This window comes from Cydia strobilella, chromosome 6 (genome assembly GCF_947568885.1).
Source record: "Cydia strobilella chromosome 6, ilCydStro3.1, whole genome shotgun sequence".
Lineage (NCBI taxonomy): Eukaryota > Metazoa > Arthropoda > Insecta > Lepidoptera > Tortricidae > Cydia > Cydia strobilella.
Window position 1 is genome coordinate 9,154,478 of NC_086046.1, and position 23,893 is coordinate 9,178,370.

The 23,893-nt window shown below is 36.2% G+C and overlaps 1 protein-coding gene and 1 long non-coding RNA gene across 2 annotated transcripts in view; one reads left to right on the plus strand and one right to left on the minus strand.

Annotated features, from left to right (window-relative positions):
* Nucleotides 1-23,893, minus strand: part of LOC134742398 (G-protein coupled receptor dmsr-1-like) — a 66,459-nt gene that overhangs the window by 30,967 nt on the left and 11,599 nt on the right. The gene's annotated exons all lie outside the window — the stretch shown is intronic.
* On the plus strand, nucleotides 3,602-3,894 carry LOC134742546 (uncharacterized). Its single transcript, XR_010127944.1, has 2 exons — nucleotides 3,602-3,718; nucleotides 3,765-3,894. It is a non-coding gene; the product is annotated as an uncharacterized LOC134742546 (long non-coding RNA).

The following is a 23,893-nucleotide window of genomic DNA, read 5'->3' on the forward strand; positions in this document are numbered from 1 at the left end:
TTAGTCGTTGAAATTATACACGTTTTGTTGCGTAATATCTAAATAACAAGTATTGGTTTCTATTAGCACGTCTTCTCGTCTTGCCTTTTAATAATGAGGTCGCGAGCGTGCGTCACTGGTAATATATGACGAGAAGGGGCACTTTTTAAAAATTCATCAAAAAAATATGGTGGTAAATTATACAAATTGATGTATAAGAATAGTTTCAGCAAATGTTGTAGATTGTTTAAGTATCAAAATTACGTTGAAATTAAGTCGATTTTCAGAGAAATTGTCACTTGTTTTGAAGTAATTTCTGGAGAAAATTGATTTCGTCTAACTTTCATTTACACTACTTCAAAGTCATAATAATAAAAATGTATTCTGATAAACGTCAAGTACAGGATATGTGTAATACAAAATTACCATGTTTAGCTGTCCAAACTTTACGAAATTTACAAATAAGAGCGACAAAATCAGTGATTTACGCGCGTTTACCTAAACGTCCATCAGAAAAGCAAACATTACTAATTTAGTGTCTGTTTTCAAAAAATTGATCTGATAAAAGGTAAGATAAGAAGACGTGCTAGTAGAAACCAGTACTTGTTATTTCAATTAGGTGTACAAATGGTGTACAATTTCACCGACTAAATCTATCAATTTTACATTTTTGCGACTAAAATCGACACCGGCCTCTTAAAAAATACTACGGGTATAAAGTCTGGTTTAGGTAAACCTTCCAGCATTAGCCAGTTTCCTGAGAGAGATCGATTAAAGATAATTTTTAAGAAAAAAAAACCGACTTCAATGGGGGATGCCGTTGAAAGGTTACGGTGCGGTAAAGGTTAAGGTGTTGATGCTGCACTCCAGACAATGAAATGAAAAAGACAGCATCTTTTGCCTAACTAAAAGGAGGTAAAACCACCCACGTTTCTAGTAGCATTTCGTTTCTGTAAGGGTCATAGTTCTAACCTAACCTAACCCAATGTTCTGACAGCAGTTCGGTTCTGTGAGGATCGCAGTTCAAAAAAAGTCCAGGTCCAAGTCTGGGTCTGGGTCCATAACGAAGAGAATAAATCGCCAAACGTGAACTATGTGTCGTTGAAGAGTTTGATCATCATCAGCAGCTGCACTTCATCAAATGTCACTTTTTTAAATGGAAATGCTGGATTTGTTGATGAAAATAGTACTAGCGGTTACGGCGATATTTGCATCGAAAGCTGCACTTGATGCAGAAAGCAAGCCGCTTTGCCCAGTGATACTAGGGACCAATCTGAATGATTTCATCCGAGGAAACAAATTTCATCCACTGGAATTCAAGATGGCGGACCTTTTCCAAAATGGCGGCTGCAAAATTTATAAAAATTGTAGACACAAAACGGGTGCACCGATTTTAGTCATTGATATATCAATCAATTCGTATTGACACCTGTAATCGGAAAAAAAAACCATTTAAGAAATTAAAGATGGCGGCCGAATATTAAGAAAATTATGTTTTTATTTTTATTTATTTTTCCTTCTACTGAAAATAACAACTAAATGTTCTATAGTATGGTCACATATTCTTTCATTTAAATGAAACCTGATAATATTAGCTACAAAATAAAATAAAAAACTTGACAATCCGTTGAGTAGTTTTTTAACTATACGCATTACAAAAAGCGCGTAACACCCGTCCGAAACGGCCCCCTCGCATCAAAACTGACAACTTTGATGATATTTCTTTATATTTAAAGGTAAAAAAAGAAAATAATACTTTACTAATTATTGAGCTATAAATAAATGTATTGCCGCTTATTATTTGTGACGTTCCACTGAAAAAGGAACCTTATGGAGGCTGGCGCTTACGTCGCATAGCACCGCGATAGTATTGGAGCGGCGTTAATAATAGCTTAAGTGCCAACCGACATAAGGTACCTTTATCCGTGGGACGTCACATTTACTCGTCTTTATCATCTTGGTCCGATGTGGCTGAACTGTAAAAAAAAGAAAATTCATATGAAATCAGAACAAAATATACCTACCTAACATAATTAAATTTATTTATTTATTTAATCTTTATTGCACAAAAGAAAATACAATCGTACAAAAGGCGGACTTAATGCTATAAGGCATTCTCTACCAGTCAACCTTCGGGCAAAGCAGATAATTTGTAGGCGGTGCAACATAGTGATTACATATATACAATTAAATAATGGATAGGCATAGACATACATACATATATCTGTATATATAATATTCATATAAATACATACAATATACATACATACAAATACATAAGATATCAGATGAAACTTTCAAAACAGAAACACTAAGAATTCATCGTTCTGCCAGCAAAGTACTCACGTAAGAATTTTTTAAATGCAAATCTATTCGGACACTGTCTAATTTTAACAGGGAGACTATTCCAAAGGCGAGCTGCCTGAATAGAGAAAGAATAGGACATGAAACCTGTTCGGTGAGATGGTATGGACAAAGAAAGGTTGCCAGTAGAGCGAAGTTGACGGACACGAGAAACACCATAGTAGTTGAAGAAAGATTTGAGATATTCGGGAGATTAAATTCAATATATGTGACCTTTTCAACCAAAAGGTACCACATTGTCGCTTGTCAATAAGGTTGATTTCAAATTGAAGCTCTATGGAAATAGCGCCTTATTGACAACTGACAATAAGTACCCTTTTGATTGAAAATGGCACATATAGAAATGAACTACGCCAAGCCAAACTGTCCCGCCCCTCCATTACTATTTCAATGTGTGTAGTATTGAAATAGTAATGGACGGGCGGGACAGTTTGGCGTAGTTTATCTATAAGTACCTTTCGTTTTTGCAGTTGCCTTTGCATGCGCTGCATTCTGCATTGTACTGTGCAGGGTAGACCCACCCTCCGACACGTGCAGCGCATTGTTTCGCAACCTTTTTTACAGCCGCAATGGTCCAGGTATGATAATTCACGCCATATCTCCCTGGCTTCAGACCATTGCGGTTCCCAACTGTCATTAGATGACCCCAAGAGGATGGCAACGGCACAGAGGCATCATCAAGAATAAGGGCATTGCCCCATAAGTGGCCCGCTTCATATGTGACACGGAGCGCGTGTTTATGTAATGCTGCCGAGTGCCGATGTTGGTGGGATGCTGGTTACCTACCAATTTATTTTTAGTAGCAAATAGTTCCTTGCGTACCAAGTTCACCGACGAATGCGCTGTTTGAGGGTCATATAGGTAGCAGGTGAACTTATGGGGCAATGCCCTTATTCTTGATGATGCCTCTGTTCCATTGCCATCCTCTTGGGGTTGGAAGTCATCTAATGATAGTTGGGAACCGCAATGGTCTGAAGCCAGGGAGATATGGCGTTTATCATACCTGGACCATTGCGGCTGTAAAAAAGGTTGCGAAACAATGTGCTGCACGTGTCGGAGGGTGGGTCTACCCTGCACAATGCAATGCAGAATGCAGCATATGCAAAGGCAACTGCAAAAACGAAAGGTACTCATAGATAAACTACGCCAAACTGTCCCGCCCCTCCATTACTTTTTCAATACTACACACATTCTTCTTCTTCTTCTTCTTCTACCTAAGCCTTTTCCGATTATCTAGGGTCGGCTCTCCTTCTCCTCTTTCTCCACACAGGACGATTTTGTGCTGTTCCGGCGTCAATATTTGTGTTTTTCAGGTCATTTTGGACCGTTGTCAGCCAAGTAGCAGGGCGTCTTCCACGGCCCCGTTTCGTCGTTGGTAGATCCAATGCCACTCATACCATGTGATCTGAAGACCGCCTGAGTACGTGACCGTACCAGCGTAGTCGCTTTTCCTTCAGCTTTTCTTCAATAGGAGCGATTTTAAAACTGCCTCTCACGTATTCGTTACGGATCCTATCCCTCCGGGTGACTCCAGCTGACCAGCGAAGTATGCGCATCTCTGTTATATGCAGCTTTTGAACGTGTTGTTTTGTTGATGCCCTGCATTCGGTTCTATAAAGTATGGCGGGTCGCACTGCGGTTTTATATAATTTACCCTTTATTTTTCAAGGCACTCTGTTATCACACAACACCGGTCAACTGCCTCCACTTCATCCAGCCTACTGTGGTTCTATGAGTTACGTCTCTATCAATTTTACCGTCGTTGCTGATTATCGACCCTAAGTATTCAAGTTCTTTCACTGTAGGCAGTGGAACATCATTTATGTAGAGCTTGATTGAGTTGGGATCTGTTGTACCGTCAAACAAACATGACATGTTTTCTGTTTTCTTACGGCTTACTCTCAAACCATTTTCCTCTAATGATTTAGTCCAAATGTTTAGATGATTTTGGGGTCTTCGACATTGTCTGATATTAGGGCGACGTCATCAGCATATAATATGTTCCATGGCACTGCTTTTTGGTGAGCCCTTGTTAGGTAATCTATGGTGACGTTAAATAATAACGGGCTTAATATTGACATTATTGACCCTTGATGTACTCCGTTGCTTATTTCAAACTTTCAGGTTCATCATGAAACCTCAATGCTACAGACATTGAAATAGTAATGGAGGAGCGGGACAGATTGGCGTAGTTCATTTCTATATATTCAATTTAATTCTATTAGGTAGGTATATTTTTTTCTGATTTCATATGAATTTTCTTTTTTTTACAGTTCAACCACATCGGACGAAGATGATAAAGAGGAGTAAATGTGACGTCCCACGGGTAAAGGTACCTTATGACGGTTGGCGCTTAAGCTATTATTAACGCCGCTCCAATACTATCGCGGTGCTATACGACGTAAGCGCCAGCCTCCATAAGGTTCCTTTTCCGTGGAACGTCACAAATAATAAGCGGCAATACATTTATTTATAGCTCAATAAATAAAGTAAATATGTATTTTTTTCTTTTTTTACCTTTAAATATAAAGAAATATCATCAAAGTTGTCAGTTTAGACGCGAGGGGGCCGTTTCGGACGGGAGTTACGCGCTTTTTGTAATGCGTATAGTTAAAAAACTACTCAACGGATTGTCAAGTTTTTTATTTTATTTTGTAGCTAATATTATCAGGTTTCATTTAAATGAAAGAATATGTGACCATACTATAGAACATTTAGTTGTTATTTTCAGTAGAAGGAAAAAAAAAAGAAAAAAAAACATAATTTTCTTAATATTCGGCCGCCATCTTTAATTTCTTAAATCGTATTTTTTTTTCCAATTACAGGTGTCAATGCGAATTGATTGATATATCAATGACTAAAATCGGTGCACCCGTTTTGTGTCTACAATTTTTTTTAAATTTTGCAGCCGCCATTTTGGAAAAGGTCCGCCATCTTGAATTCTAGTGGATGAAATTTGTGTTTCCTCGGATGAAATCATTCAGATTGGTCTCTAGTATCACTGGGCAAAGCGGCTTGCTTTCTGCATAAAGTGCAGTTTCTTTTGCTAACCGCTATAGCTAAAATACAAAAATCACTATATGTATGCCTTTCACATTTGAGGAGTTCCCTCGATTCCTCATGGATCCCATCATCAGAACTCGAGCTTGACAAAAATGTGTCTTGAAAACCTAACTTGCTTACCAATCATAACGAAGAGGACAAATCGCCAAACGTGAACTATGCATCATTGAAGAGTTCCGTTCTGATCATCATCAGCAGATCCACTTCATAAAATGTCACTTTTTTAAATGTAAATGCTTGATTTGTTGATGAAAATACTAAAATCACTATATGTATGCCTTTAACATTTGAGGAGTTCCCCCGATTCCTCATGGATCCCATCATCAGAACTGCGTTTTGACAAAAACGGGACCAATCTGTATGTATATACTTACAATCAAAAAAATAATTTTCAAAATCGGTCCAGACATGACGGAGTTTTAGAGTAACAAACATAAAAAAAAAACAACCGAATTGATAACCTCCTCCTTTTGAAATCTTGAAGTCGGTTAAAAATGACGGCCCGCCGAGTCACAAAATCTTACAGAGAGGTCATGAGATTATTCAAATGTGGCAGTAAAACTATTTAAAATATCTTGAAGATATGGGCATCAAAGAAAAGTTAAGGTCACCTTATCTGAAAATAATAATAAATAACTTTGAAAATGTGGGAACGTCATACCGACCAAAATGTGTAAAAAACAGCTGTTTTTGCGTAATGGGATTTATGGAGGACTAATCATGTCATTTAAAATGGAAATTTATGGCAAGGTAACTATTATTTTGAGAAGACCAATGGTCCAACGGACGAGAATGTGAAATGTGTCGAACATACAACGTTTTCTAAAAAAGTTTTCCTAAGGAAGATAAACCGCCTACAAATTATCTGCTTTGCCCGAAGGTTGACTGGTAGAGAATGCCTCATAGCATTAAGTCCGCCTTTTGTACGATTGTATTTTCTTTTGTGCAATAAAGATTAAATAAATAAATAAAATAAAATTTTAACTTACAAAAATGCCAACATGCGTGTTTTCGACACCAATGGCTTTAAAGTATCACAACTTCCGTTAAAAATCTCGCATTGGAGTAAACTTTTATGTTGCATTTATCGTTGATAAATACATAATTTAAATACATGTAAATTTATAAAAATAACCATGTCGTTTTTATTTAATACGACTTTGAATTTTGTCCAGATTTCACTCCGCATACGTTAGTCGGCAAAGGATCGAAAACCGCGTGCAATTTATTGCAAGGTCTGTGGGGCCCTTAACTGATCGATTTAAGTCCCCATAGAGATTAAAATGTACTGTATCAGTGGTAACCCGTAATCTTTCTTGTAAAATGTCAAATACCTACCTATATTTTGTTTATTTTATTTCGTTTTTAAAAATCTTTTATAATTTTAATGTCGTAATAAATTATAAATATAATTTTTATTACGCTCGTACCTTCGTTACCTCGTACCTTCATTAAGCCACTCAGCAAGCTTCGTGCCCTAACCACGGTACTCGACTGAAAAGCTCTTATATCACGATTGTATAAAATACTATTTTAACGAAAGTAAAAATAAAAAACTAAAAAAATAATAAATAATTATATGAAATAATTATACACTAATTAATAAAAGGTCGAGTCCGTCCACCAAACCGTCAGTCACCGTTTTAGCGTTCGCAAAATTTTATTGTATGGGAAATTTCATAGCTCTGCTGGTTGACGTTTATCAGTCTGTTAATTGATGTTGGTGCAACTGGCCCTAAGAATTGTGCAGACAAATTACGGGCATTCGCTATCGTCATTCATTTTACTATGGAAATTGACAATCACCGACGCGTTCAGGCCGCTGCAGTAGTGCCGGGACAGTAGTGGTTGGAAATTGAATGTTACTTTAACCTACGTAACACGATTAATTACATTTCTGAGAGGCGCTCTCAAACTGAAAGTAGGGTGAAAGTAAGTTCAATGGATACCACTCCACCATTCTTAATTAGAAATGGATTACTAAGTTTTGAGAGCACTTCATAGCATTATCGGTTTACAAAGAGAGAGTGGAACTCTCCTTGAGCCGCTCGCCCGTCATCTAGATCAAAAACCGGCCAAGTGCGAGTCGGACTCGCGCACAAAGGGTTCCGTACCATTACGCAAAAAAATCACGTTTGTTGTATAGAGGCCCTACTTAAGTATTTATTTTATTCTGTTTTTAGTATTTGTTGTTATAGCGGCAACAGAAATACATCATCTGTGAAAATTTCAACTGTCTAGCTATCACTGTTCATGAGATACAGCCTGATGACATACAGACAGACAGACAGACGGACAGATGGACAGACGGACACTGGAGTCTTAGTAATAGGGTCCCGTTTTTACCCTTTGGGTACGGAATCCTAAAAAGTACCGTTGGACGAGGCTCTAATGTATTCTTATCACGTGTGCTTGTCTCATACAGAACTAGGCCTTGTATTGCCACCGAGCGCTAGCGAGCGTTCGACGCCCATAACTATTATAACAGTGACCTCAGATGCGTGTCATCTATTAGTAACCTGAGTCTAAATTTGTACTGGTTCGTCCCAGGCAATTAAATACGGGTTATTCCCACTAGTAACCACCAAGTTGTTACCAGTGGTAACTACTGGGATTTTCTTTCCCAGTAGTTACCACTGGTAAAAGGTGGGATTTTTTTTCCCCAGTAGTTACCACTAAAATTTTGTTAGAGCTCAATACTGAATGTTGAAATGTAGGTCAGACTGAACAACTTTTAATATGGAACCAATACCGAAATCGCGAAAAAAAAATTGACAAATACAAATATCAACATCAGACCAGCCAAAATGTATTATATGACACAGCAATTGTTTTAATTAATTTTGCTCTAATAAATTATTATAAATTGATTAGTGTTTCATTTCAGTAAACTGCCTGGAAAATGATCAAAAATACTAAAACAAACTGTTTAATTACCTAATATAATCACTTGAAAAGTAATCTAAATGGATGATTATATTTATCCTTACATATATTTAGTTTTTGCACTTGTTCCGGTTAAACTATTTTAATATTTTTGATCGCTTTTAAGGCAGTTTGCTGAAACACTAATCGACTTATAATTATTTAAAAAGCACTCTATATTTATACTATACTATTTTATGCTGTTTTTATTAGTATTAAACACTAACAACATTTAACAAACAAACTAACAAACCGAGTTGGTAGTAACTGCTGGGAATTATTTTTTCCAGTAGTTACCACCAACAAGAGTACAACAGCCCAGAAGGCAGGCGCCACATCTTACAGCGACTGACCAAAAGCTAACGACGTAATTGTTATCCGATTACAAACAATTCCTCCAATTTGCATAGTCGGTCAAGCAGATTCACCTTTTCAAATAACAAAGACAAATCCCTACTGTACGACCGTCGCCTCGAAAATTTTCAGCAGTAAGGACATCTGTTATCGGCAGTCCAATCCAATATTCTATAGAATACCTAATTGTTTTATATAATGTCTATAATATTCAATTCAGGCAGGATATGATTTATAATTTATTTTCAACACAGTTGAGGCGTTAGTTTGCATGAAGTCTCTTCGTGTCATTCTAAACAATAACCTAGGCATTGTCTCCTTTGTCTAAGAACAGAAGGTGTATAGCCAAATGATCAACGATAAATAGATAAAATATTTTTACTTTGCCTACCGACTGTACAGAATGGGACAATTACTATAAAACTATACAACCACTGCATTATGTTTTTTGTCGCCAACATAATATCCAATTTGACAATGTTACGCGTACCTAATGCTATTAGGTTAAGTAAACTTAAGTTTACCTGGGTCACAGAAAACTTATTTAGCATTCTTTGGGTAGGATCAGAATCACTTTTTTAAGTTCAGAACCGTGTTTGATAGCCATTTTGCCTAAATCTCAATGCAAACACGATCCGCACCAAAGATGCATTTATGGAATATTTAAAGCGGCTCTGATTTACTTAAATTATGGAGTAGGGACTTTTAATTCCACTGTAACCCTTTAATTCATGTTTCACTAAGCGTCTCTAAAGGCACAGAATAAATAATAGTACTAGGTACAGAAGGTTCACTCTCTAACAAAACGCGTCTATTACGAGAGATGTAAGCGCAAGCGCGAGCAGGCGTCCGTTCCGTAGCGCTGCGCGGCAACTACTACTGCTATACACCAAAATTGGTGTGGGCCGCATGTACTTGTAGCGATGCGACGAAATCGCGGAGTGAGCCAGGTTAACATGATATAATCAGGTATATACCATAAGCTGTTAATTAAATTGTATCTTTACAGACGTTGGTATTTAAAGCTTCAAAACCTGTCAAACAAAAAAGTTTAGGTAAATAACTGACAACATCGTTTGTATTTATTATTCAACAATGTTGCTCGGTCTCCAAATCAATTATAACTGGCGTGGCGCCTAATATATTTTAATTAAATGTATCTAAATTAAATGTTTCAATTTTACACTGCCATGTAAATCTTGGTAACTTGAGACACAATTTATTTAATTTCCTTCAAACGGAATTGAGAGTTGATATTGATACCTATATTTAAAATGAAGTTAAAATACATTTTGCTCGGTAACAACAGTAATGTCAAATATAATAAGACGGGGACAAGGGGTAACACTTTAGATTCGGAGCACTAAATACTGCATATAATCTAATACTTACCTAATAACGTTTGGCATTCGTTAAATGTTCAATAATTGAGTAAACGATAATAGGTACGTGAATAAACATTTTCCTATTATTTGTTGCATTACTGGGATATTCAGAAAATGTATGGGATTTTTATGGGCATTTTTTTCTCATTTGGGAGGAAAAGAGTTCATGATTCTAAGAAGAAATAATATAAGAAATGTTGCATTCCTAGTAAATAAAGCATATTACTCCATAAAAGAATACCTAGATGACTACGACATATGACATAAACATTAATTAAAACATTTATAACCATGACTGATGATATATTTTAATTGTGTTCGAACTGTATATTAATAAAATTGTATTTTAATTTTAAATGTAATTTATTGCAAATTTTAATTGTAATTTATTTATTTTATAAGATAACATTTTGCGCATTTCAATATTAATTAGATTCTCGCTCTCTTTGACATTTGTATGCCAACCGGCAAAACATAGTGCTCAATGTATACCTACACCTAAGACCCATGTATACCTATGTTTTACAAATAAAGCATTCTGATTCTGATTCTGATTCTGCATTTTTTGTAAAGAAATGCACTAATCATAATGAACAAAAAACATACAATTTTCTATTCACCTGGACATTTTTTTTTCATTTACGTCCATTTCCTTGTACTTAGTTTATTTTATTCCCCTGTATTTTTGTCTCATTCTCCTGGCAGCGAAATTGAAAGTATTGTTAATAGTGATGCCCATTCGATGAGTGGATTCATTATTAAATTCAATTTTATATTTGTTTTTATTTGGTCAAAACGTATTTAAATAAAAATCGCCAGAGTAATAATATGAATAATTCTATTTTGAATAATGACTGATTATATTATTATTATTATCTAGCTTATTAAAAAAACCACACTTATTATCTTCTCAGTGTCCCTTCGATCCCAAGGCAAACTAAAACTACGGGGAATGCGTAGCGGTGATACTTATAGCAGTGCTTCTTTTGATACTACGGTAAATATATTATATGACTCACTCTTTTCCCGTGTACGTATAAATAGGACAAATATTGTCGTTTGTGCTTTATAGATGTTTTTTATTTATAGATGTTTTCTTAGTCATATATTAGGGACGAAATATGTGGTAGCGCAACACTATATATATAAGATAATATTTATGGCGCGGGATTGAATAGAGCAGAATTAAAATTGTCTGCAGTTCTTGCTCTATAAATTCTACCTACTCGTCTTTATCTACTTACTAAAAATATGACTTACCTTATGACTTTATGACTTTTTATCAATTAGGTACTAGATTATCAAATTTAAATGTTTACAAAAGTTTAAATTTCATTTGACATTAGAAATACCGGAACACGACGACTTTTTTTTATACTGACGATTACATTTATTAGGATTCACTAATAACACCGTATGAAGACATTTTATCTCCGATACTGGAAAATGGAAACCTCGTAGGTACTTATGGCCGGACTTCTAACAACTATTTCTATTGCATATGTAAAAGCCTATTCAATTTCCTTCCTACTCTAAAAAGTACCTTCAACCCCCCCCCCCCCCCCCCCCCTTACACCCTCAGCACAACCCCCACCCCGGAGGACTTTTAGTATGTTCATCTGGACACCACAAGGTATAACTATACCAATTTTCAAAACTACACAAATTATTTCCGCAGATTGCCCATTTTCGGCTTAATTTGACGTGGCCATTAGCTAGAGATGAAAATTCCGGAAAAAATCAATGTTTTTTTCGGGAATTTTACAAAATTTCGTTCTTTTCGGTTTTTTTCCAGTTCTATTCAGAAAAATTAAATACGTCACTGATGAGTGATGAGAGTGTCAATGCCATAAACAAACACATTAGACATGCACGGCAACCTTAACCTACCTGTTTAAATTCCTAATTAAGTATATTAAAAAATACAGGTTTTGAAAAAAAACTTGTTTTTTTCAGCTTTATTCTTTTTTCGGAGGTACTGAAATTTGCATTGTTTTTTTCGAAAGAAACTTAAAAAAAAACGAGCCGTTTAGAAATTTTCCCTTGATTTTTCCGGTTTTTTCAACGCTACTATTAGCCATGATAAATTTGTTTTCCTTTCATGACAACTCGTCGATACATTATCGTGATTACGTTGATATTTATTAGAGTGTATTTCAGGTATTTTATTTATAGGTCTAACGATTCATTTCCAAATGAAGTCACGAAGTAAACATAAGAATTTATTGAATTGAGCACGCAATACTGTTATTTCCTGCTAAATAGTTGTTGTTATACGTTTGAAAAATAAATAAACAGTCAAAATTTTATTAAACAAATGCACACGCAATAAGCTAAGCACAATATACGAATTATATTATTATTTGAGGGCTCTGTTTAATATTGACACCTTACCTGCCCTTAGATCCTTAAATAATAACATTTCCAAGCATTTGCGCATACTTAAATCAGTAAAGGTCCATACCAACGACTGGGATTTTTCCTGTTCCAAACTCGACAGAAAATTTCACACCAAGTGGGAGAAAAAAAACTCCCGTAAATTGCCTCCGTTACAGGACTTCGTCAGGAAGTCGTTCTTGTGAACGATTTTGGCCGATAAACGGTAAGTATTGCAAATAAAATAGTAGATAAATGCGTAACCTGCTTCAGAGCCAAACCAAAGTCACAGTTTCCCATTATGGGCAACTTGCCGCCGACGCGAGTTACACCTGCGCTTCCCTTTGTGTTTATGACGTTGGATTACGGTGGTCCGTACACGGTCAGGGACAGGAGGGGACGTGGATACAAAACCTATAAATGTTATATAGCTATTTTTACATGAATGACAACGAAGGCAGTTCACGTAGAATTGATTTTAGTGTTACAGACCTCAGCATTTCTTTCGGCTTTTAGACGATTTATTGCTTGACGAGGAGTTCCAAATGAAAAATATTAAAATTATTTTGCTTTTACATTACATTTAATTTTTACTGAATCTGTAATTATATTTATTTTTTTGAATCTTTTAGTTAAAATGTTTAATGAAATGAATAATTCCAAAATATGTATGCAGAATTTATTTTACAAAATCATACTTTGTGTTGTTGTTTAAATCTTGTTGTTACTTAAATCTATTTTCATACTCTTTCACGCCATTACCCCTAAACATTTTACTTCTTATGCTCAAAATCTATTGAATTTCCTATAAGCTACTTTTAACCAGTAAGTAATTTAATCCTAAACTTTGTCATCTTCTTTACAATTATTCGGGTTACAGCCTTCGTTAGCAACCTTCCATGGCAAAGATGTCAAAGCTTGGAAACTTTTAATTTTGAGACGTTAGCGATACCACGGGTCAAAGTTGTACACCACTGAAAGTGTGACAGTACAGAGTGGCCCAAAAACAACGTTGGCAAAATATTTCACTATGGCATATTGTTGATAATTTTAACAGTTTTCCGTTTGTGTATCAAAGCTACAGGAGAATATTTTGAAGATAGGAATAGGTACGTTTTTAAAGTGAATCTTTTATTCTATCGCCTCAATTTTTAGGATGTCGCATTTCAGAACTACATCATCAGTAAAATTCTCCTTTGTTTCTAGTTACTTAGTACTTAAATACGGTAAGTTTTAATACGTCAAACTCTTTCTATCTATCAAATTCTACGGTGAATGGCAAATAGTCATATCATAATAGGAAGTTTACAGTCACATACGACTTTTTGTTTTCGAACGTCATGGTCGTCACGATTCCGTCAAACGATTCCCAACGGTTGGCTACTCTCAAGAGTCGCAAGCGTGTAGACATCTCAAAAACCCCAGTGTAACGTGACCGTGAGATCCTGTACAACCTATGCGTAAGTGGAGAGGTTACTCATACCGGTTTATTTAGTCCTTGACTCGCGTATGATAATTTCAATTCAATTCAATTTATTTATTTAAAACAAAATGCAACGTTACAGGACTAGCCTAAGTCATTACATTTTTTATATCTAGGTTCGATTATAAATAATAATATTAATAATAAACATGTCATCCCGCATGATGAGAATCTCGTGAAAGCCGAGAAGGACAATTCCAGTAAGTACCTAGACTTGGCTCACGAGATAACCGCCATGTGGAATGTTGATTCGACGATCATTGTCCCGATAGTCGTTTCAGCGAACGGTCTCATAGCGAAGAGTCGAATCTCGACCAACACCTTGAGGGACTATCGCTAGGTGGCTGGATCAAGGGTCAGATGCAGTAGGCGGTGATCTTGGACACGGCGCGGATAGTCCGCCGGTTCCTCTCTCTGCGGCCCTGACCAAGGAGTGTTGGGTCAAAACCTATCTCGGACAGCTTCTCTAAAAGGATATCGTTGTGAACCTGGTCAAACGCTTTCCTGAAATCAAGGCATGCAACATCAACTTGGCATAATTACAGCCCCATTCCGTGTTGAGTAGCTAAATTACATTGGCGATGGGCGGGCTTTTGTAAGATAATTAAAGAGGATTATGTATTAAGTTAAGATGAAAAATGTGATTTTAATGCCCTAAATCGAATAATTTTCCGAAAATCTTCAGTTAAATGCCTACAATCCGAAAAAAAGTTTCACTTGCATCGTGGTTTCATACAACCACACAATTACTATTTTTTATTAAAATGATTGTAGTTTTAATTTTTTAATGACATCTTGTAAAATACGTGTAAGTAAGAAAAATATTTGTTAACGTATTTTAGGGTCATCTTGTACAGTCAGCTGCAGATAAAAGGTACCCCCCTGCATAGAAGTTTGTATGCAAAGGTGCTAAGCGCATGGTATTGTTGACTGTACACGCGGGGCTGTTTTTTCAACCCGTCGCCATATTTTTCGAGGTGATTATTTAGGTCATAAGTACTGAGCAAATATACCTCGCAAAATTTGGCTAAGGGTTGAAAAAACACCCCGTCCGTATATACAACCATTCCCACTATAAGGTTGGTATATTGTAGGGATGTACCGACTAGTTGCCGACTGTGTAGTCGGGAAACCTGACTATGAGTATCCGACCAGATTTGTAGTCGGCGATTAGTCGAATAGTCGATGACGGCGTAAAAGGCCAATTACTCGGCCTATTATTTGTTACAGATAAATAGATATACAAGATATACCCATCGTATGTTTTATACCCATTTTACTCAAATGGATACATAATAGGTAATACCTATTGTTCATATTATGATATTGAATTCATGTATGTCGTCGCGGTCCGTATAATATTTTGTAGTTGGTTACAATTACAATCTAATATTACAGGGTAATAATTATATTTATTTTTATTATTTGAGGTGTCTTTAATGAAGATGCTGGGACCTCACAAAGCATGGGTTTCAAATGAAGTCTATGCTCAAAGGGCTATAGAGATAAATTGTGTTGATGTTCCCTGCGAAAACGAATTGAGAATGAAATCCGCACGGGAATTATTAATGTTATGTGTAATGGCGGAGCACATTTTTAGTAGAGCCCATGTCCGCTGGAAAAATGCTCTTGACTTACCACTACGTAGGGGAAACTAACCTCTGGTCCCCAAACAAGGTGTACTGCTGATCGGGTCCAGATCACTGAAAAAAGTTGAATTGGGACTCCACACGATCAATCATTAGGTCTTTGAACTAGCAGGGAACATCTTATAGTTAATATGACAAATAGCGCAACGCAAGGATCAAAACGACTAGTCGCCATACTCGCCATCCTAACGCTGATTCGATTATTGGTTTGGCTAGTCGGCCATGTGTGTGTGCATCACTTAGCGCCACTTGCACCATTCCATTAACCCGGGGTCGTTAAACCTAGAGTTACCAGTACAATTTGACACTGGGTTAACGGTTTAACTGCTTTTCTCCGGGTTAGTGGGATGGTGCAAGTGGGCCTTAGTTAACCCTTAAATGCATGATTTTTTCTTTTTGCCCGAAATTAATATATGTGTCACGTAATTGTTTACTGATTCTGGGAAAAATAATAAATAAAATTAAAACATCGATTTTTACAGATTTTCAGTGTTAGAAGTTACATAGGGTAATTCATAATTAATTAAATATACAATTAATATTGTCTTCGGTTACCGCGATAGTTACTCATGAAATAAAATTATGAAAACGGATCGGACGGAACGGAACGGATATGGAACTGTGATACCTTAGTGTTGGATGATGTTGGACATCCTGAGTATAATATGTTTTGAAAAGATGTGTCCCGCCGAGTTTGTTGCCGGTTCCATATTAGGATACCCTCCTACAATAGGGTATTTGACAACATTAAAAATATATAACGAATTGCTGTCATCCTGAAAGATAATAAACTAATAAAGTATATTTCACTATATTTGAATGTAAATTATGTTTAGTTTTTGGAAAATAAACGAAAGAAAATTGAATATTTTTTGAAATTTCATCAGGGACGTGAACGCTCTGTGATTGGTCAACGCTCGGATGACGTCACACGCGGGTAAACATTCTTGATTGCCTTGAGTGTTTTAACTGTTTTATTTGTATTTAGTTAATTTTAGTTATTGTTCCACAGTTTTCTGATATATTCCGATTTATCCGTATATCTAGTAGCACAATATTCATAAGAATCTCAAAATGGAGCCGAAATATGTGAAAGCTGATAGCGGCAACCTACCAGACTTAGACGCATTAATGGTTGCACTTTTCTTTAAAGATAATCCGGATTACTATGCTGCGGAACTTAGAAATGTAAAAACAGCTGTGTGAGTATACGTAGAAATTGTTTATTTACGAACATTTCGATTTCGATGATACGAATACGACGACGATATATATATAGAATACGATGACGAGAATAGTATCTCCATACTGCACTTTAGTTTGAAAGAAAAAGTATGCTACTAACTACCTACTAATGCTGAAAGAGCTATGTTATGAGGTTATGTAGTAATACATTAAATACCTAGATCTTGTTTCGTTAAATACAACAAAATCCGCTGCTTTAACTACCATATTTATTTACAGTTAAATATTACTTACATCGAAGTGGTCTTCACACATAAAAACATTTGTATGCGCTAAAATGCTCTTTGGGTCTCTTCGCGCTAGTTTTTTCCACACCACATTTTTCTTTTTTTGGGATTCGTTGGAACGGAAACAAACAATTTGTCTGGATTTTTTATAGTCGTACTTGAACATTGCGGCACTATACACCATTTATATACCATTTCACAGTGAAATAATCAATTCAATGCACATAAACCATAAGATTTACTAAGGTCATTGACTGAGTCTACTCGCGTGTGACGTCACACGTGTCACGTGATTAGCCCCTTTGCAAAAACAGCGTTTAAGGCGCGTTCAAAATAAATAAACTTTAACATTGTTTTTTTATATTTAATACAGTAAATTTCACGGAAATATCAATGTAGTGTAATTATTAAGTCATAAACAATCCATTAAAACCATTTTCAAAAATTAGTCAAATAGCCTATTTATTTAAATCTTCTCGTGTCCGGGGTGTAGGGCTGGCGCCGGCGTAGTTTTTATCGCGTATATCTTTACTTGAACTTGAAAATAGTTGTATTGTATAACTAGCCTTATGAACGGATTTTGCATGTACAACCAGCCTTAAAGTTTATAGTCTGATGGTTCATTATTTTTAGTATGTGGGTATTTTTGCACTTTGTAGTTTTTCCTCAGTCACCCGTTGACCACGAACGCTGTAAAGGGTTCTAAACGTCGGGATGTATTAGAAATTCAATATACGCGATATAATTCGTTTTCATAGTTTTATTTCATAAATATACAATTATTGGTAAAAGATATATGAAAAATTTTACTACCATCAGAAATTTAGACTACTTGGGATATAATTGTAATAAAGTTTTTATAGTTTGTCAAAGGACTGTCTCATTTCAAACATAGACAGAGAGAATCATACTATCTTTGTCTTACACTAGTACTAGCACCCAAAAGAAAGGGATGAGTATAATTTTCCTGGTTGTTACTGACTGACAAATTGGTTTGACCAACTATAAATATAAAATAATTGCAAACCCCGAAAAAAACTGCCTAATTCACATACTAAAAATCATCAACTTACGGCATTTTACAGATTTTCCGCCATTTTGTCTTAAAACAAATGTATTTTTTTTTAACTAAAATACTGCGCAAATTTGAATAAAAAATCGGAAAATGTATTAATTTACTATCAAAATAATTATACAGGAACTAATCTATTTTATCTAATTATGCATAAAATTATATGCTTTTTATTGTGTAGGCTGCATCCATCACTATGCATTTAAGGGTTAAATTAAACCCATTTGCGTGGATGAGTAGAAGTTTTAATTTAATATAATACCTAAATAATATATCAAACCTGAAATTTTATCGCATAAGGACTATAGTTACCTGATTTTACGGTAGGTACAAATTTTTAATGGCACGTTTTAGATCTACGTTCGACATTTTTTTATTAAGTATTAAGCGTAATTCCATGAATAACTTCACACTTCTAGAAAGAACTGCTATTCATACTTTTTTGGCAACCATATTAGGATCTAAAAAGCGCTACGACTTTCTAAAAACCCTGCTAGCTGAACTCACTGCACCTTAAAATAAAAGTAAAGCACGCGTATAGAAGTAAATGTCTTATGTGCGAGAGCTACAAATCGGAAATAGAAACGTTCAAAATCGTTCACACGGCTGGACGGCTTTCCCGCATAGACGCCGTGTGAACGACTTTGAAAGTTTTCTTAAAAATTTTGCTGTCACTACGGTATTTGATAAAATTACGTATACGGTACACAGGAAAAATTTATGACGTGTGAACCTAGCCTTAATGTTCAACGCAGGGCGCACGTATAGTCCGACAAGATATTGTAGAAAATTATTGAGGGCGCCACTTCCTACTACGTAACTGTCACATTTTTGACGTAAAATGCCTCAACATGGCAACAATTTAGTATGGATTTTTTTAAGTTTCATTTTATTTATTTCTACTATTTTATGTCGCACTATAATAGGTAAGTATATCCACGGCGGTAAGCTAAAGGGCATAAATGTAAAAATCTTTACTTTTCCGGATTGTTTTTTTTTCTGTATTTTATTTGTAGTTTTAGTTAATTATGCTTTTAAACGAATATTTAAATAAAAGGTTATTTTCTAAATATTTATATTACATTGTGTTGGATCTTGTTTTACAAATTTTGAGAATATATGATGGTATAACTTTTTGCTTTTTTTTTGCCTGGCAGTAGGCAGTTACTGTTAATGGATGTGTTCGTCATGTATCAGACTAATTACCGCCAATTCAGAACACGAATACAATTACAATGTACAATTTACATGAACATATCATATCAGTGATGCTCGATAGAAAATATTGTGTGCTTAAATACATAAATAATTTTAGTAGATGCCAACTACAACAATATTTGAGTAAGAATTTTTTAGTTTATTTATTTATAATACTTGGTCTATAAGTATTCGGGATTACACAACGGGGTACACTACATAATTCCGAAATTTTTTATTTCGAATTTTAGAATGTCGAATTTTATCATTCCGATTTTTAAATGCTCGACCCGTCAAAATTCCGACTGTCGTAATTACGAATCATGAAAATCACGAATATTTATACTTTCGAAAACCCAAACAGCGAATTTTGTAAATTCCGAACTACATAATTCCGATTATAACTATTCCGATGGTGACAAACACCGAATTTAACAATTACGATTTTTGAAATCACGAATTCCGAATGGCCATTATTTCGAAATTTTTAATTTCGAACCACATAATTCCGATTATAACAATTCCGACAGTGACTTCCCTTACTCTGAATTGACGTGATTCCTATTTTAAATATCCCAATTTTTAAATTTCCGAATGATGATATTCCGAATATATTGTTAAACTTCGTTTTCTTGAGGGCCGCAGTTCTAACCTAACCTAACCCACTTCTGGCAACAGTTCGGGTTGGCAGGGTCGCAGTTCTGCCTAATTTATTTATGCCGAATTTTTATGTTAAAAATATTTTATGCCGAATTTAACATGATGCGGCACGACAGGCACCCGTAATAATTACTAAAACCAGAGTCTTCATTTGAATATCACGGATTTAATTTTTCCGACGTTAAAAAAAACCGAATTTCTGAATACCGAATTACTAAAACGTGAGTCTTTATTTGAATATTACGAATTTAATTTTTCCGACCTTACAAAAGGCCGAATTTCTCAATACCAAATTATTTTATTTCCGATCGGACAATGATTTTTCGGAATTTAAGAATTCGGAATAAAATATTTTCGGAAAAGTGTATACTTAATCGGAACTTTAAGCTTTCGGTCAAATGACAATCGGATTTTAAGTTTTCGAAAATAGCAAATTCGTGATTTTATTCCATCGTGTTTTTAAAAATCGTTATTTTGATATTTCGGACTTATAAAAATTGGAATTATGAAAATCGTGGTTATAAAAATCGGAAAACTGTATTTCGGAATATTTTGGTGTTCCCAGTTTAAATTCTATACTACCTTTGTATGGAGGCTAGACAAGAGATTGCCAGTTTACAGTCACTCTAAAATACTACAAATCTATTTAGAACTTCTAAGAACGTACGTATACGTATACGCTATACAAGTAAATATGGGCGAGGATTATACTGAGACTTACGTGCACAATGTCTAGTATATTTTATTCATCGAATGCAAGGCTTGTCGTTCGGTGCAATAGCAAATAAAATCCTGTATACATATTACCATTCTCATAAATAACTCATACGATTGCTTTTACAATACAACTAGAAATTGTACGGATTTAGGTTTTATTACGGAAAAGTTAGAAAAGTTATCTGCTGCATACCTGCACACCTCTGCATCCAGTGATACTCGTACACAAAACAACTACTAATAACTTTGCTGTGGAGTGAGTTTTTAGAGAATTCCGTACCTCATTCGGCAAAAACGGAATCCTTATAGGATCACTTTGTTGTCTGTCTGTCCGTCCGTTTGTCAAGACCCTTTTTCTCAGGAACGCGTGGAGATATCAAATTGAAATCAATATCAAATACTCAGGTCTGCTACTCTTTGGCCCAATGAAAAAATCAAACTTCTATGTCAACGCAAACTAAAGATAAGGTCGCGTATGCTCCGTTAATGTTTGCAAGGGAATCAAAACTTTTATGGGACCCATTGAACTAGATTCATATAATTTTTAAGAAAAAAAAAACCGACTTCAATGGGGGATGCCGCTGAAAGTTTACTTATTGTTGATGGTGCACTCTTAGATTCCAGACAATGAAATGAAATAGACAGCATATTTTGCGTAATTATCCTAATCCATCTTTTGACTAATTTTGGTCCGGGTCCGGATCCGAGTTGGGGTCCATGTCCAGACCCGGGTCCGGGTCCGAGTCCGGGTCCAAGTTTGGGCCTGGGTCCATAAGGAAGAGAACAAATCGCCAAACGTGAACTATGTTTATTATTATTATTATTCTCTTTATTTATTCTTTTTCTTATGTTAGGTTTTTTATAATATGCATATAAAAGTAAAATATAAAAACACAAAACAATACAAAATACATATAAACAAATTATAAAAAACCTAACCTAGGGTGCCGCCAGCAGCGGGGCAGGGCCCAAGCTGCCGGTGGTCAGGGCCGCAGAGAGAGGAACCGGCGGACTATCCGCGCCGTGTCCAAGATCACCGCCTTCTGCATCTGACCCTTGATCCAACCACCTAGCGAGAGTCTCTCAAGGTGTTGGTCGAGACTCTTCGCTATGAGACCGTTCGCTGAAACGACTATCGGGACAATGATCGTCGAATCAACATCCCACATGGCGGTTATCTCGTGAGCCAAGTCTAGGTACTTACTGGACTTGTCCTTCTCGGCTTTCACGAGATTCTCATCATGGGGGATGGTGATGTCGACGAGCACGGCCCGGCGCTGCGATCGATCTATTATCACAATGTCAGGTGGCTACAATAGTCCTGTCAGTGATGATAGATCGATCCCAATAGAGCGTGGCACGACCATTCTCGAGAACTGGCACAGGTAAATACTTGTAGTACGGTACTTCGCAGTCCACAAGGCCGTATAGAAGAGCAAGCTGCTGGTGAATAATCCTGGCTACGAGATTATGTCTGTGCAAGTACTCGCCGTTAGCAAGATGAGAACAACCGGAAATGATATGCCTGAGTGACTCTCCGGGACGGCGGCATGCCCGACAAATGTCGACCGTACCGTCCCTCAGGATATATTTCCGATAGTTGTTCGTCATCATAACTTCGTCCGCAATTGCACAGGCAAAACCCTCGGTTTCTCCGAAGAGGTCCCCGAATCGTAACCAGTTCACCGACGCGAGCAGGTCTACATCGGGTCCCGTGAGGGCCTTGTAGAACCGCCCATGTAGCACCTTACTCTCCCATACCGCCTTGCGGCCCACAGCACTTTGTACCACAGGTTTGTGCCAGTTCTCGTTTGCCAAGGAGAGCGGCGTGAAGTTCCTGTCCACTGCCACCACATCACGATGCATCCCACACTCGTTGTTAAGGAAATAATTCCTGAGATTGCACACCTCGCGGTTGTGGAGATCTTTGGCGTTAAGGAAGCCTCGACCTCCACACTTCCGTGAGATGTACAATCTCATAACTGACGAGCGTGGGTGTAGCATACGGTGTGTGGTGAGTAGTAGACGGACCCTCCGATCCAGGGCGTCCAGCTCGATCTGAGTCCACCTTAGTATGCCAAAGGAGTATATGAGTATGGGCATTACCCAGGCGTTGAAGGCGCGCACTTTATTGCCTCCTGACAAAAGACTGTTAAGGACTTTTGTGAGCCGACTGAAAAAGCGCTCCTTCACCGACCGTCTAATACCCTCGCCCTCAATACCCAACGACTGTGACATACCAAGGTATTTATAGGTTTCTGATTCAGAGATAGATCTGAAAGACATTGTCTATTATTATTATTATTTGTTTATTATTATACATATCAGCACTTACAGATAAACCTTACGTGCTAATAGTGTTGTTAGTAATAATTTCATGTGATTATACACTAACTCTAATATAATTCTACATATTCATCTTTCTGTTATTATACAATTCTATCAAATGTTTCATTACGAATTATATCATCATCATCAGCAGTTCCACTTCATCAAATGTCACTTTTTTAAATGTAAGTGCTTGATTTGTTGATGAAAATACTAAAATCACTATATGTAAGCCTTTAACATTTGAGGAGTTCCCTCGATTCCTCATGGATCCCATCATCAGAACTGCGTTTTGACAAAACGGGACCAATCTGTATGTATATACTTACAATCAAAAAAATTATTTTCAAAATCGGTTCAGAAATGACGGAGTTATGGAGTAACAAACATTAAAAAAAAAAAAAAAAAAAAAAAAACCCGAATTGATAACCTCCTCCTTTTTGCCCTCAAGTCCACCAAGAAAAAAAAATTGAAATCTTGAAGTCGGTTAAAAATATGGCAATAGGTAAGCAATGCCATGTAGGACAATAAAAAAGTCCGAAATTTGTAAATTTGTGTTAAAACATTTATTTTTTATTGTATGATTATAAACTTATTTGCAGTTGAAACTAACCACGACCTATATCGATGTATGAGGACAAAAGTTTTTCAACGGTAAGGTTAAGTATGTCCCCCAGTACCGTATATCTTTTTGTTAGAGGAGTGTTCGGTACTTTTAAGTAGTTACCTAATAAGGGTCGGCAACGCGCGTGTAATATCTCCGGTGTTGCAGGCGTCCATAGGCTACGGTAACTGCTTACCATCAGGCGGGCCGTATGCTTGATTGCCAGCGACGTGGTATAATAAAAAAATATTTTGGACCTCGGCGC